This window comes from Clinocottus analis, unplaced genomic scaffold (genome assembly GCF_023055335.1).
Source record: "Clinocottus analis isolate CAN_PGR_092001 unplaced genomic scaffold, fCliAna1.0.p SCAF_8, whole genome shotgun sequence".
Classification (NCBI taxonomy): domain Eukaryota; kingdom Metazoa; phylum Chordata; class Actinopteri; order Perciformes; family Cottidae; genus Clinocottus; species Clinocottus analis.
The window spans coordinates 16,724,136-16,739,692 of record NW_027176240.1 but is presented as its reverse complement, the minus strand read 5'-3'; positions in this window follow the sequence as shown (position 1 = coordinate 16,739,692).

The following is a 15,557-nucleotide window of genomic DNA, read 5'->3' as shown; positions in this document are numbered from 1 at the left end:
TTCAACACAACAAAGTCCACTAAAATATAATCCCAGGGATCCTTTTAGATTCATATGGACGAATCAGGTTGGATTCAATGTCAGTCATGATCGCACAATCAATGTTTATTTAACATTAAACATTTGGTTCCAGTGTCAAACACCAACGTAGATGCAGCATTTCACTGTTGATTCAATCACATTTGTTATGTTCTGAAAAGTTACAAGCAATGTTATTTACATTGGTAGCTTTGTCTGTGTTACTTGCTTAAACATTCGGTATGTGTTTAAGGGCTTAAACTCAACAGACACACTTAAGTCAGTTAATATATTAATTATGAGAGTTACCACATATTTTTCTGTGAAGCTTCAGGATGTAAGATTACATGACCGAGAAAGTATTTAGAAAAGGAATAATAACTGAGAAGAGACGTTTTTGTCCATAGATGATTTTTATCAATATAAGACATTTTGGATTGTCACACATTTGTCCCTTTTTTTTATACGTTTCTCAGCCAGTGAGTTATTGAAACCCATGTAATTAGTTAACTACACATGCTTGAGGGAATATACCGAGATGAATATTTCCAATTTCTCCAAAATCTGATAAAGTCTTTTATTGCAGTGAGTGGAATTTGAAAAGCCCCATTGAGCCTTCTAAAATGATAATAGGTTATTGTGTCATATTTCAGTGCAAAATGTAGAACACGGTGGGACGTCAAGACTTTAGATGAGTGTTTTCACAGCTTGGTTTGTCTTCAAAGTTCAGAGGAGAGATGCCATTTGATTGAAGTTTTAGATCAAAACCATTCAGTGCAAACGAGAGCCTGAAGTTTTGAAAACACAGGTTTATTTTCACGGTCTCACAGTGTAATCTTGCGTCAATGGCCCTATCTGTCTGCAATCTTTTGAAACGCAATAAACGCTTTGTGAGACAACGATTTGACGGGTAGTGAAAAGGGTCCATGAGCCCATGAGGAAGGGAAATAAGCAAAGGTCTTCAGAAAGCAGCTCACGCAGCTCGTAAATCTCATCTAATACGGCTGCAAGAAGAATTCCCTTTCTCACAATGCTGCAATGATCTGCCTTCACGGGCCTGTCACTTATTAGAGGCGAATAACTTTTACTTTGTTTTTTTGTCGCACATGTGTCTACTAACAAGACGAGCGAGATGACAGCTGAGGCTTATGAATATTTAATGTCACATTTGCAGCATTTATTTCAATTTCAAAGGGAGCGCTGAGCTTTTAACCGGAATCACTTTAAATAAAAGAAGGCTTGTTATCTGTAAGTGCATTTAGGCTTTCTACTTAATACAGGGCTGTTATCAACGCCGCGTTTCATTAGTAGATTTGAAACTCTTCTGTAAGAGAGCCGGTCCTTTGAATTTCTGCCGCGAGACGACGGAGTGAATTCCAGCCCACTGTTGTCTTTCTCCATCCTTCCAAATTCGAGTGTTCTCAACGTTAACTCCACTGGACAGCTGCTAAATGCTGCTAAAATGCTTTGAGGATTCTATTTGTACCTTCTGAAATGGTTTCCAAGCACATCACCTCAAATCCATAAAATCCAGCTTTGAATCTCCTGACAGTTCTGCGAGTCATCCTTTGAGCCACATGTAACATTCCCATGTGATTAGGATGCTCCTTGATCAATCTGAGTGAATCACTTCATGATTGAGCGCCGAAGTCTCCAGAGTCTCGGGCCTGAAATTGTCCGTTATAGATTTGGTATTATATCTCCAGCACTCCTCCTCTGCCATTAGCCAGACATTCACATTTTCAATTTCACCTCTCTGCCTTGTGCTTGCCTCCAGATGAGGGTGACACTGCTGCGCTGTTGAATCGTCTCCCCCATTCCTACATCTGGGGAGCGCATCTTCCACACTGACACATATGCTTAGATTACAGGATCTTAGAAGGACGGGATGTGGAAGGCAAACGCCTAAGTGGGCTTTGTTTTAGCGCTACGAAGTAACCGAAGCCTGGGAGAAAGCAAATCCCGTATTTTCTCTTAATGACATGGGCTGGATAGGTGACAGCAGGTTCAATCTTATCCTATCCATCACAAGCAGTTAAAGGCCAGGTAGGTGAGTCATACTGCTAAGAGCATCTTGGAGGACAACGTTTCAGCATTTCATCCACAACCGACAGCCTACGCCAATGTGACCTGCTTGCTGAACACTTTTCAAGTGGGGCTCAATTCAGCAGAGCGCTGCTGAGCCACGCACATCTGCATAAGTTGCTGTCAGGCGGGAGATAGTATTGTGGATTGTTAGGTTATCATAAGGGGAGCAGCTTTTGTGTTGGCCTTGTGGAATACCAAGTGCCTGTGTTCTCAACACAACATTCATCCTGGTGTCCCTTTTTCTTTTTTTTTTTGCCTTACCCTTGTATGGTAATTCTTGATACACACTGTGCGAGTGCCCCGTGAATGTCTTCGCCACTGGCTCACACGCTGCTGTACACTCCTATGGGATATTTTGTTCGTGAAAACTATAGGGAAGACAGACCTCAATGCAAACAGAATTAGTTTTCTTGCTTTTTTTCCTCCCTCCCAAAGAACATAAAACGTCTCATGGGCAGAAAGGGAATGGATGTTCATACTGGCAACCACTCTGTGGTTTCTTTACTGTTTTAGCCTCAAAAGCAAGTAATTTCACTTTGGTCAAAGGGAATGGAAACAGCCATGGTGGGCAACACGGTGGCGGTTTAATAATGGAAACAAGGTCTCGGGGGACAAGTCCATCTTTCTGAGCAACAGAGAAAGTCCATTACCTGTTTCTTTACCTAATGCAATGTCTTCTTGTAATTGAGGTGTGTTATTGCGCACTAATCCAACAGCACGATTGTGGAGTGGTGTACGCCACCTGACACCACGTGACCAATGCAAAAGATCCCCAAATGAGCTCAAACTGCTAAACCTGTGTGTGTGTGTGTGTGTGTGTGTGTGTGTGTGTGTGTGTGTGTGTGTATATATATGTTCTATTTTGAGAACGGTTTGATGAAGTGTCATTTAAACCATCTAATTAGTTTTAGCTAACTATTAATTTGTCCGTTACTTATAGCTGACCTGATCTATTCTTCCAATACTTTTGATTAACGTTTCAGTTTATTTATTACCTTTAGGTGATTAAGCTATTTCAACTCATTTACATTTTTAATAAGCAACACTATAAACTTCTTCACAAACCTCCTGAAACTACAGAGGAACCCCTGGTTGGGAATCACCTATTTAAAACACGATCATGTGTGTCCATACATGTTCAAATAGTTACTACAATGCTAAAGCGTTGTCAGTGACTCGCTTGTCTTTTAAACAGCGCCTGTGTTCATTAGCATTTATCTTTGGATCATTATTTCTCCCTTTCACACTTAATAGTCCTTCATTTCTGGAAGCTCATGGGTGTGCTTCCTTGTAATCTAATTAATTACTATAATGATGTGAGACCTGAATGGGTGACTCACTGTACAGTAAGCAGTTATCTCCTATTGTACTGTCCCTATCTTCTTTGCAAGGAAGACAGGGACTGTCATCCAAACTCCCTCGTGATTTACAGCCGCTTGTATAGCTGCTGTTGTCAACATATTTATCACAGAAAGTGACATTTCATTGCTGACTCTCCCCTGGGGAAAGTTAACATTAAACATCATGCTCATGCAGCATCATGATAGCCAGGAGGTTGCTTTGCGGGGGAAGAGTGTGTGTGAAAACTTCCATATTAAAAGCTTTATAAAAGGAGCAGATTTTTCACTCCCACCACCCTCATGAAAAATGTACAGCGGCATATTCATTACTTCATTGAGCTAAGTGAGTGTGACAAGCGGAGAGCCGCAGCAACCGAGGGCAGGGAAGCAGCACTACAATGACGCCTTCGGCCACTCTCTGAGGACATGGCTACCCCCGCCGCCCGTGGGGGGCTTCATCCCTGCACTCTGTTTGGATTCATCCAAACGGTTGAGGGTGCCGCACACAGCATGAGACAGAGTTCACTTAGGCCAATTTGTCCTCTAATCCGAAGCATGCACGGTCATCGGGGTGCTAATCAATGCACTGCCTTTTTCCGTGTGAGGAATATGACCCATGAGCTATTGCTTAAGACCCTTGTGCTATAGATGTGATCATGCATTTTCATCCGTTTACGAGACATACGGACATAATCCCAGAAGTGGATGCATTAGGCGAAGCGTCATACAGGCATTAGGTTCTTTGTTATGAACTGGATTGTAGGCTACATCGTGCATACAAAGAGACGGCTTTGCATGACTTTCATGAGCTATAGCCCCAAAGATATCTGCAGACACCTAATGCATCAAAACTGTAAACCGAAATGACATGAACAAGCGCAAACAATAATATCGGTCTGTCATCTGTTTAATTTCTTGAAGTGCTGATTCCCGAACACAGTTGGTAATGAAGGATGCGGTCTGTCGACATTTTGGAGCGTCCTCTGCACTCGCGGATGATCCGTTCCCCGCGCCCCACAGCTATATCTCCTCCCGGCCCTGCTTGTCTGATCCCGAGGTGTCATCCCGGGTCACCCTCAACCTCGTTGTCTGATTACCAAAAATAATGTCCTGCCTGGAGCACATCAGCCCATATTGTCTTCAGCCACAACACTACAAAATGCGACTTTGCTTTGATGACCCTCTGCAGCAGCAGCACCGGCAGCAACAATGCCTCTTAATCCAGAGCAACAGTTTCCCTCTGATGAATGCAGCCTGTAAAACTGAATGGGTGCTGCATTGCAACACTGGACTTAGCACCATGGGCAAAATGTGTGATTTAAATAATTTCTGAGACTGTGGAGGAGTCTAGAGAATGGCAGACACACTGACTAATAGCGGAGGATTCTGTAACAAGGGCTGCTTCGATGATAATGACTCCTCAATCTGGAAATATCTGATTCCCAGCAAAAAAAAAAACTACAGTCGTCTCTGGTATTTCAATTCCTGCAACATAAAAAAAAAAACTTGAAATAATTGGCATACAAAGCATTGTGTGAATATAATATTGTGTAGTGAGGAATTACTGATTTGGGAATAATTAATGGACTCTGAATGCAATAAATCATGTAGACCCCTGGACCTATATAACCTAATTCGTTAGACATGTGTGCCAGTACAATCAGCACAGCGCTCATTAGACATAAGACTGATGCAAATGGTGTCATTTTTTCTCTCCCCCTTTTCATCTGGAGAGCTCACATGAGATCTCACAAGTGTCATTTGTGCTCTCCTTTTGTGAAGGAACATTGTGTGGGAGTCGGGCATATTCAACACTCAGTTATCAGAATAACTCTAATTAGGCTATTTTTAAAACATCCTTTTAAACCGCTCATGGGTGTTTACGTTTGCTAATGACAGCCTGAGTAAAAATCATCTATCAGCAAGCATCACCATCATCGCCACTGACACATTAACATGGATCCTCTCCCAAGAAAAACGCCACCTAGCTGGGGTGCTTTCACTATTCATATAAAGCGTGCATATCCATCTTTAGTATGTGCGCCTGAACAGTATATTTACATTTGCACATTACACTTCAGATAATTCAAGCAAACTAATAGGCACTGAGGTTGTTTTGCTCCAGTTAATACAAGACAACACTTTCAAGCCAGTGCATTCGCCAGATAACACCGTTTGTAAAAAAAAAACAACCTTTTTTACATCCCTGTGATTTACATAATTTTCATTTAGTTTACCGTCAACTTTAAAAACACAGCTTGCATTTGAAGTCGACCAACTCCACTCCTGGTTGTTGTTTCGTCGGCATGCACAAAAAACATTTTAATATTTCTTCAGGGACGTGAAATGTGCCTAAGGTTTTCAGCATTGGCTTTATGGCCACCTTGTTGTGCTATAATGGTATTTTTAAATGCATAATTTATCACCATAATATTGCAACGGGGATTTATATTTTTGCTGTGATATTTGTGGACTCATTTAATTAATGGGGGGCAGGACAGCTTACACAGGCCTGTGTTTTGGTGTTGCCATCTGATATCACAGGCTCTATTCTGCCATCTGGTGGTCTGTTGGAGGAACAGCAGACAACCGCTATCTTCTCTCGAGACAACTTTCTTCAGGAAAATAAAGAATTCATAACGCATCCCAAGAAGTGATGTAGCATTCTCTAGGGAGGGTCAGATCAGTAAACCCTAAGGCGGGGCCGAGACTTCTCATTATTATTTGCCACCAAAACACATTTGAGCGCAGTAAGGGACAATAGTCTCCCCCGACGACTGACAAAACATTTTTATGTGGTCACTGTGATAAATGGTTCTAAGTTGCCGGAATCACCAGCTTGGAGGAAACATCATTTGTCACGAATGCTCCTCATGAATTACTGGGCTATTGCATCCAAAATAGTTCCCAAAGGATGTTTATCAGATCCTTGTTCTCCATTATTATAACAAATACAGAATGAACGTTCACAAATAAATGCTGTGCTCAGGTACGTGGAGCTGCACACCTCCACTGCCAGCAGGTCATGTTGCTTCTCTGCATATCAGTAATTTGATCTGAGCAGCAAACAATGACGGTCTCTGAGCAACCATGCTTACAGCATCATCATGCCTGACAGCCCATCCATGACGTGCTGTGTCAACCACACGCGCACACCCACACACACACACACACACACACACACACACACACACACACACACACACACACAGTTACCTCTCCTGGCAATAATGGCAGCAGTGTTGGATCCCTACAAGCCGTTTTCTGCAGAACTGCATGCCATAAGACGGCTGCACTCCAGCCTGTACGGTGCTGGCGGTGGTGGACTGGAAAGTGGACAGGCCGACTCACCTTTGGTTAGATATCGCCACCCTGCTGAGCAACCTGTCAGCCTGGCTCCTTTAAGAGACGACGTCCCGCTGCTGGACCCTTGCTGCGGTCAGCTGAGCGCCGGAGCGGAGGTGGACCTGGGGCTCAGCGGTCGACAGAGGTTCATAGATTTTCAGCATGTGGCCTCTGCTCTGTGGGTGCCTCCAGGTGTCCGGAAGAGGCCACCAACAGCTCCAAACCCTTCGGGTATATTGGTCGACCTGAGCAAAGATAAAGCCTGGAGCTCAAGGAGGATCCCTGATGCAGTGTTGAGAGCAAGACTCAGTGGTAAAGACACCGGAGGTTATGTCAATTTTTGCTTGAAATAACCAGATTGATATTAATACTTGTATACATAGCCAAACATAATGTGTCTCAAAGCCTGTGCAGGTTTAGGGTGTATCTACTGTAGGAAGTGAAAAATTGGTAGAAACTAGACTAGAGCCAATCGACAGAAAATTGGTTGGGAACTATTTAATTTTAATAATTTTTCGTGCAAAAATGGCAACATTACAAGATGTATGAAAAGGTCACCTTCGCCTCTCTGGAGCCGCTTCTCCCTGTTTGATGGCCCAAACGATTAAACAAGTTGCAGATTAATTAATATTATCTCAATCGATCACTTTGGAAATTTCTTGTCCAGCAATGAGCAATGAACACGAAAAAGTAGCAAATACAAAATAGAAGTGGAGTAACACAATGCTAAAAAAACAGTTTTTTGATTCTGTTAAAACTCCACAAGACATATGCCACAAATGCATCCTTTGATGTCTAACGATGAAAACAATAATAGTTGTATTTATTTGTATTGTTGTACTGTCTGTTTGAGTGCATTTCAGTCTGTTAAATAAGACTTTGGTGGCTGCAGCGCCCCCTCCTGGTCATTCAACAGCAGCAGTAGTGGCTTTTAGCAAGTGAGTTAAGTGACAGCCACGTGACTGCAGCTTCAGTTTCTATCGATGTTTATTAGTCCTGTGTTTGGTTAGATTCTGGATTTCTGTTGGACATTTGTGCTTTTTCGCCATTGCAGTTTCACAGATGACTGTCCAAAGAAAGCTAATCTGAGGACGTTGACAAACGGCTAACCTTGGGTAGGGGGCGGATAATCTTCTTAGCATGAGGTTGTCAAAGAGAAAAAAAGTAGGTTTCCCTTCTCCAATATGTCAAAATCAACCTCCTTCATCAACCAACAGCTTATAGTCTCCCGATGTTCTACTCCTCGCGACCTATACCATCAAATTTGCAGCTGCAGTCATCTCCACATGAATGGATTCATACCATTCAAAATTGAAACGTCCATCTCACTTTGTTCTTTTGAGAAGATAGCCGATACTGATCTCTTGCAATTGGGACCCTGGGAGAACATTGGGATGACCCTGTAATGGATGACAAGCATAAGAGTTGGTATTTGTGTAAAGAAAGTGTATTATTTAACCGCCATTTGCAGTCTGCTGGTTTCTCTGCACCCGGTGGTTACCCTCAGGCGACGGACCTCATACACAATTACAGAGTGGGAGGAAGAAGGGTCAATAAGGGCCTGTGGTTGATTATTGCCCCAGGGCCTGGCCTGGAGAGCAGTTACTTCTGTGCATAATATTCACAATGTGAGATGTGTCCCAGACACTAAGTAGTTGTTGTTTCATCCTAAGCTTCCACTGATGCTGGTAAAGTGCAACCACACTCATCGAGGACGTCACCTAAAGCAACTTTGCACAGCAGATTCTCTGATCAACACACTGGAGCTCAGGTGGGTGATGACTGAGTTGGCTTTTGTACAAGTGCTCTGCATAACAGCATACGTTCCCTCCGTGGACTCCCACCGATCCTTGTTTTTATCTTACAAATTTTTTCCTCTTGGGCAAATGAACACCTATACATTCAATCGACCGCGGCAACGCGGCAAATTTGCAAAAAACTAATGCTGGCTTGGTTTCTGTAAAACAATAGTTATTATTTAATTTTATCGGCTGCCTGGTCAATTAGTCACTTAGCCGTCGAAGCACAAACATATTAAGTGTGACCGAGTATTTCATAAACACTTTGGGTCTCACCACACATGATAAAGCATCACATTAGCTCGCTGCCATGGAGGCAGGTGTTTACTTTGAGAACATAATCAGGCTGTATTTTTTTTTGGTTTCTGAGTCCGCTTATTCATGTAATACAAATTTCTGTGGCATACAATATTATGGTTTAGTGGAAACTTTGCACCACTCAGCTGTAAAGAAGATGATGAAGTGTTGGTGAATGGAGGTTTGATTCTGTACTTAAGACGTGGAAGGAGAGTGTTGAACGTTTGTTGATGCGTAAACGCATCAAATTGTCTGATTGACTCAATCAAGTGTGTGTGTCATGATTTGTGTCTTTACTTTTGTTTCGACAAGATCCAGATATGTACAATTTCATACAAATATTCCTGAATACTTGATACTGCTGATCTCTTAATTTAATGGCTCAATATCCTTTGTTGTTGTCTTTCAGGTAAACATCTCAACATCTGGATTACCATGAAACTTGGTGCACATTCATGTAGACTATAAGCCTTGTTTTATGTCCTAACATCTGTTAGACATTGGTTGTTTTCTATCTTGATCTTGTTATTTATTTACAGTTACTGCAGGGATTTTCATTAAGGCACATTTGTGCGACTCTGAGGTCCCGTGAGGGATCTTTCGGCTGTTTATACTAAAAGCTGGTAGTCTATTTATATGTGATTTTAAGTTAGTGGAGGGATGTTTAATTTGTACATGGGTTTTTAATATGGTGCAGGTAACAAAAATAAAAATACACATTAATCATCAAAATACATCATTGTTATGTCAAATAATAGTGTTTATGTACAACTTATAATGGTATATAATACAGAATATAATACAGAAACATATCAACACTAACTAGTGACCAATTAGCATCTTGCAACCTATGAAACTATTGACGATAAAACAAAATAATACATGTCATTATTTTTTAAGGATGTCTTCTCTTCTGATCTGAGGCTGGGGGGAAACAACTCACTGGCAGTTCAGCGCTTCAGATACACTTCTGCAACACAGAGGTCAGAACGCACTGACCTTGTGTATTCTCCTTCCCATAGTAGTGAAGCCAAACAAAGCTCCCCTCCCACATAAATCGTTATGTCCACTGTTATGTACAGTCCACCCACAGTGTCCTTTTGCTTTGAGGGCTATTGAGAGTGAGTAGGTTTGACTGTGCTCCAGTGATGTCATCAGGTAGGAGTGTGTCCTCTTGTTGTGTTAATTCGTGCTTAATGAAACCATGGAGCTACACTGAGGCTTCCCTCAAAGCCTCTGGGAAGACTTAGCTTCTCAGTTAATAGGCTGTCTAATATACCTTTTGCAACGCAGGGGGCTGTTTACGAATTCAAATTAAAAGCTAATAACTTTTGGGAATCAAGTTAATCAGTTTTACTGGCACTCGGCACCGATGTTTACTGTCTGTGTTTTAATTTAACGTTCCCTTGCAGGAGTTACGAAGACGTTTGCTGGGATTCAAAGTTACCTCGGAGCTTGAAGGCACCAGACACAACCCTGGAGAAAATGGCCGACCCAGTGAGTGAGTTTACCTCATCGAGACGCTACGGTAGCCGACCTGAGCTCTGGCAGGTGAGGACAAGCGGTGACTATCACTGCCAAGGCTGCAGCTCAGTGGTTTTCTTCCTCTGCAGCCGTGGGCTCCTCGAGGTTTACACTCACCCACATTGATTTGTGTTAGCTGATTACTCGAGGTGCAGATATAACATGACTGAGACTAAATGCTCCACAGAGTACAACTGCTGTGCTGAAGTAATTAGGCAAGCGGGTGGTTTTCAAGGAAATCACTCAAATCAGTCTAATTGTGTTACCTGAATGTAATTATGTTTAGAATAAAAAAACAACCTGTTATTTTCTCACAAAAATAAATCAATGTTTTCTTCTTGTTTTGGTTGTTGAGAAATGAAAAAGGCCCTTGGTTTGTCCGTTCTGGGTAGAACGGACTCTGCAGGGAGGCCCCGCCCACTTTGTAGATGTCACTCTGCTCACGGAAAAAATAACGACTCTTAGTTTCATTATTTACTAAACATAAATATGAATATTCTATTTAATTTCTCCTAATAGAGCTCCTGAAATGCTACACACGGTCCCTTTCAGAGAATGCAGCACATTTCTGGTCAGTTCTTAACCTGTTGGCCCACAATGTAAAATGCAGAGTAGAAACTGAGGCAGGCAGAAAAAGCACAAATATAATTTTTTGACGTCATGTTTCCACTGCTTCCAGTGAGCTGCTGTCCTGAATTCACGTTTTTACTCCGGTCTTCCTCTCTGAGTCATCGGCGCTGCTTTCACCAGCAGCTCCAAATGTACAACTAATTATTTTTAATAGACTAAGATGTCGTTATATTACGCAATTTTAACTTCTTCTTGACAGCCACAAAGGAACCACACTGGGCCAATCGGTCCACTCAACTGGGACACAACACAGCCCTCTCTGGGTTGTGCGTGTATGTGTGTGTGTCTTTTTTTCTTTCTTTTTTTTTTCACTGCATCTGGCCATTTTGTGCAAGGCACTCCAACCTTGTTGAAGCTCATTCCTCGATGCCATTAGATAGTATAGGACAAGATAAGGCATCATGAGTCATCTATAGGCGTTCATAGATGTTCAAAAACAGTTCAAACACTTCAATGAGCTGAACTGTTGCACTCAGTGACGTACTCTTTCAGGCCATTTTGATTCAATCCTCCTTCCACCATCCTCCTGCCATTACTCACTAACACACAATGTGAAAATGTGTATTAATCCGCAGTTGAAAGTAGTCTCCAACGTGCCTTATTTACTAATGTTTGAGTGTGCTCGAACTCATAGTGCCCAGCTATTTTAGGCAAAACAATATATGTGTGACTTTATATTGAATCTATTAAATATTTACATGTTGAGCGGGAACAATGGGCTGAGAGCCACAAAGCCAGACGTACCCGAATATTGAGAAAAGCTTTGATTTTTTTTGGTCTTACTATTTGTTAAAAAATAATAAAAATGTATAGACTCGACCTTTAACTGTCTTCAAATCCGTGTGGTAATAATTCACTAATAAAATCCTCCATGCAGCGTCGTGTGTGTTTACACCGTGAATAGAGGGTGTATCGGTGTCTTCATAAAGGTGTCCGGTAGATTCTGCTAACAGATTTCCTGTCTCTGTCCTTTCCAAGTCAATCGGAGCTGAGTGGAGCAGGCAGCAGCTTCGATCGAGGAATGATGCCAGGAAACCTGTGTCATTGTAAGCTCCCAACAACCAGTTCCTCCTGTCTTAAGAGCCGTACATCATGGTCATCATGGCTTCAAAGAAACATGTCTCTCTCCTCCTTCAAGCTGCAGTGGATGTCCGAGGTCAGGTCAAATCCCTCTGTACACGTGAGTATAAGGTCACCGCAAATGTCTTCCACCTTCCAGCTCACAGTATTCATTCCCAGTGTCCCTGGAGCTGACCGTGCGTTTTCATGTGTGCGCAGTGGTGCGATCGGCTCTGAGAACAAGCAGCACATTGACGACATGGACGCAGACTTCAGCCCGCTGACCCTGAAGAGGAGCATCGTGCCCCGGTACGTGCCGACAGCGCGGTAAGAAACACACACATTTACGGAGAATCTCAAGAGCTCCACTCATTCAGCATGCAACATATGTTGTACTCGACATATTTCCGTTTCATTCTCACACCATGAGTGACTGAAGCAGATTCGGAAACAATGTATACCTTTAGCATTCCTCTTTCATGGCGGTGTTCATTCTCCTGTCACAGATTCTGATAAATAATGTGCAAACTTGTGTTTCGTGCCAGACGAACCACCATCCCTGGATATACAGGCAAGGCTGCTTATGCCAACTCTGCTGCTGATGCTGCGGTCTGTGTCCCAGCTGTCTGCACTCCTGCAGGCTCCTCCGGGTGAGACTTCACAGTAACTTTTATAAGGCCCCTGAGGCAGCAAAATAAACCATGGCCTCAAATGACTCAGAGCAAACACTGCTTTATTCATCGCTTGCAATTATGTGATACATCTGTCGTCATCTTCTCTGTTAATATTCTTTTGTATCCTTTGTTGCACAATTCATTCATTCTTTGTTGTGAATTCATTAATTACAGATGCCTGGATTATACATTTTAAATCACTCTGCTTTTAGTTTGAGACCGAAATGCTTTAATATGTGTGATCAATTGCAGAGTACAATCTCGCCTGTTCTTAATCTGAGAAACAATCCATCAACTCATGACTCACCTGTCACGTGGCTGCCCAGAAATGAAAACTTTTATTTCTTGTCTGTCTTTTACAGCTTGACTCTTAAGCTCTTAAGCATATATCTTAAATTTATTTTAAATACATTGGACGTGAATGCTCACAAATGTCCACTGGAGGGCGCTCCAATGCACTCCACTGACACCATGCCTCGGGTTATAGGCTCACATCACCACACAAATATGCTCATATTTTACAGCTATTTATTTATGAATGAAGCTCAGCTCAGATTAACCATCATTAATACCAAGACTACTGTGGGTTTTACTCAGTAAATGAATAATTGAAAGTGTTTTGTCAATTTTTCCGCCAGTATTTCATTTAACAGGCTGATTACGCTTATTTTGTAGCCAAGTAGTGATTTTATTAAGAGTAAAACCTTCTTGACAATCATTGCAGTCCTCACCAAGAAATCTTAAGGCTGAATCTCGAGAGGCACAATAACTAAATAAATTCAGTCAAATGTTTTTTTATTGAGAAAAATTATAAATATTTGCCATGCCTAGTTGTATTTACAAATGGCCATGAACGATGAAAACAAAAACAAATCATTTAATTAATATCATGAATAATAAATGATCCATTTTTGCATTTTGCTCTGAATTCTTCGATGTTAAGCTTGCGCCTGTGTGTGTTTGACTGGCATCACTTTTGCCGTTTGCATCAGCTACATTACTTTTTTTTGGATGAGTGGGCCGATGAGATACAAGTTAATGGTCAGCTGATAAAGGCGACAGTAATTGGAAATGTTCAGACAGTGATTAAAAACAATGGATGTCGTTCCTGAAGACAGACAGGAAGGAAATTGGAAGTCTTGGAAAACTAGGGCGAAAATGACAAGAAGGTTAATTTGAGGGCAAAATAACATTCTTGTGCAGCGGAGACTTCACAGCAGAGTTACAATTTTCTTCAATGGCATCAAGAGCGATGGAAAATATTTCCTTTTAGAAAATGTACAAAAAAATAAATGTCAGTGCAACAGGGAACTTAAATACTGTCAACGCACCTCGCTGTGTAGAGCTGACATCCCTCCGCTCTGGGAGTGCTGCTGTCTGTTAAGGAGGCGTAAACCTGTTTCCTAGCCGGGCCCCAGTTGAGCGAACTTTACCGGCTTTTGGAGCAGGCATCTCCAGATGGCTGAATCCAGAGCAGCTCGTGGTAATCGTGGTTTTTCACAACCTAGATCCATTTTCCTGATGCCCGACAGCCCCTGAGATCTGTTTCCTCTGCTGATTAGGCTGGCCTCCCATATTTTTCCCCCCAAAACAGAGAGAAAAGACAAGCACTTGGATTGATTAACGATCTGCAGCAACGGTGAGACGACCTCTGGATTTTTGCTTACCAAAGCTCGCTCAAGTTATTACACAAGAACTTATATGTATTCTTATTTTTTTTTAAGTATTGAGTGTTTCATTTGGTGTTTTACTCGATCCAGAATAAATGATAATTTACTGATTTAAAATTCTGGTATCTTCACAGTCGTACTTTTGGCCGTGTGGGGCCCCTGTCTCGGATGGTGACCACCGTGACCCCCTGCAACCCCTTCCTGAGACCTGCACTTCCTGTCACACGCGAGCACGCGAGGAGGCAGTAGACAAAGCAGATGAGAAAGTTTTGAAGGTGTCAGCTTCCCTTTTTATGCCATCCAATCTGTTTGTATGAATACGTCTATAATGATGTGATGTCAGTGGCTGATTCGGAGTGAGTTGGAGAATAATGAGATGCCCCATTATCATAATTTCCCTGATTTAGATGAGTGGTTTTCTAACTCCGGGTAGTGAGCTCTCGCATTGTCCTCTTAAACATTCGCTCTTTCACTGACTCGCTCTGTGTGTGTGTGTGTGTGTGTGTGTGTGTGTGTGTGTGTGTGTGTGTGTGTCAGCCCACACACTTTGTGTTTTATGAAGGGCAAAGAGAAGGGCTAAACTGAAAATATTGAGGGAAGTAAGGATTTAATGCACTAATGTTACATATTTAACAGTATAAAAAAAGCAATGGCAGGTATAAGAGATCCATTATGAGTCCCATTTTTGTATCAACCCGACCTAATTTGGACAGTCTGCAGTTTATACACATTATCTGTGCTGTTTTTCTCTAGATGTGACTGTCATGCAAATTGACATTATTATGAAGTGTCTGCCAGCAATAGCTTCATGTCTGTGGTTTGTGCAGCTTCACGCTTCGACAGGAAATAGGGATGAGTTGGTTTTCCTGTTTATCTTCATCAATACTTTATTTAGATTTACATTGCGCAAGGATTTCTACTTGAACACGCTTGGGATTTTGTGAGGAGTTAAGATTGCTATACTAAACCGTGTCTCACCCTACATGTCTCGTCATTAAAGGGGCACTTCAATGATTAAGTATTGCACTTCCATACCGGTTTGTAGACTCCCAAGCAACATTAATAAAAAGAAACAGGTCAGATTTGAAACAGCAGCGGTCGAAATACCCAGGG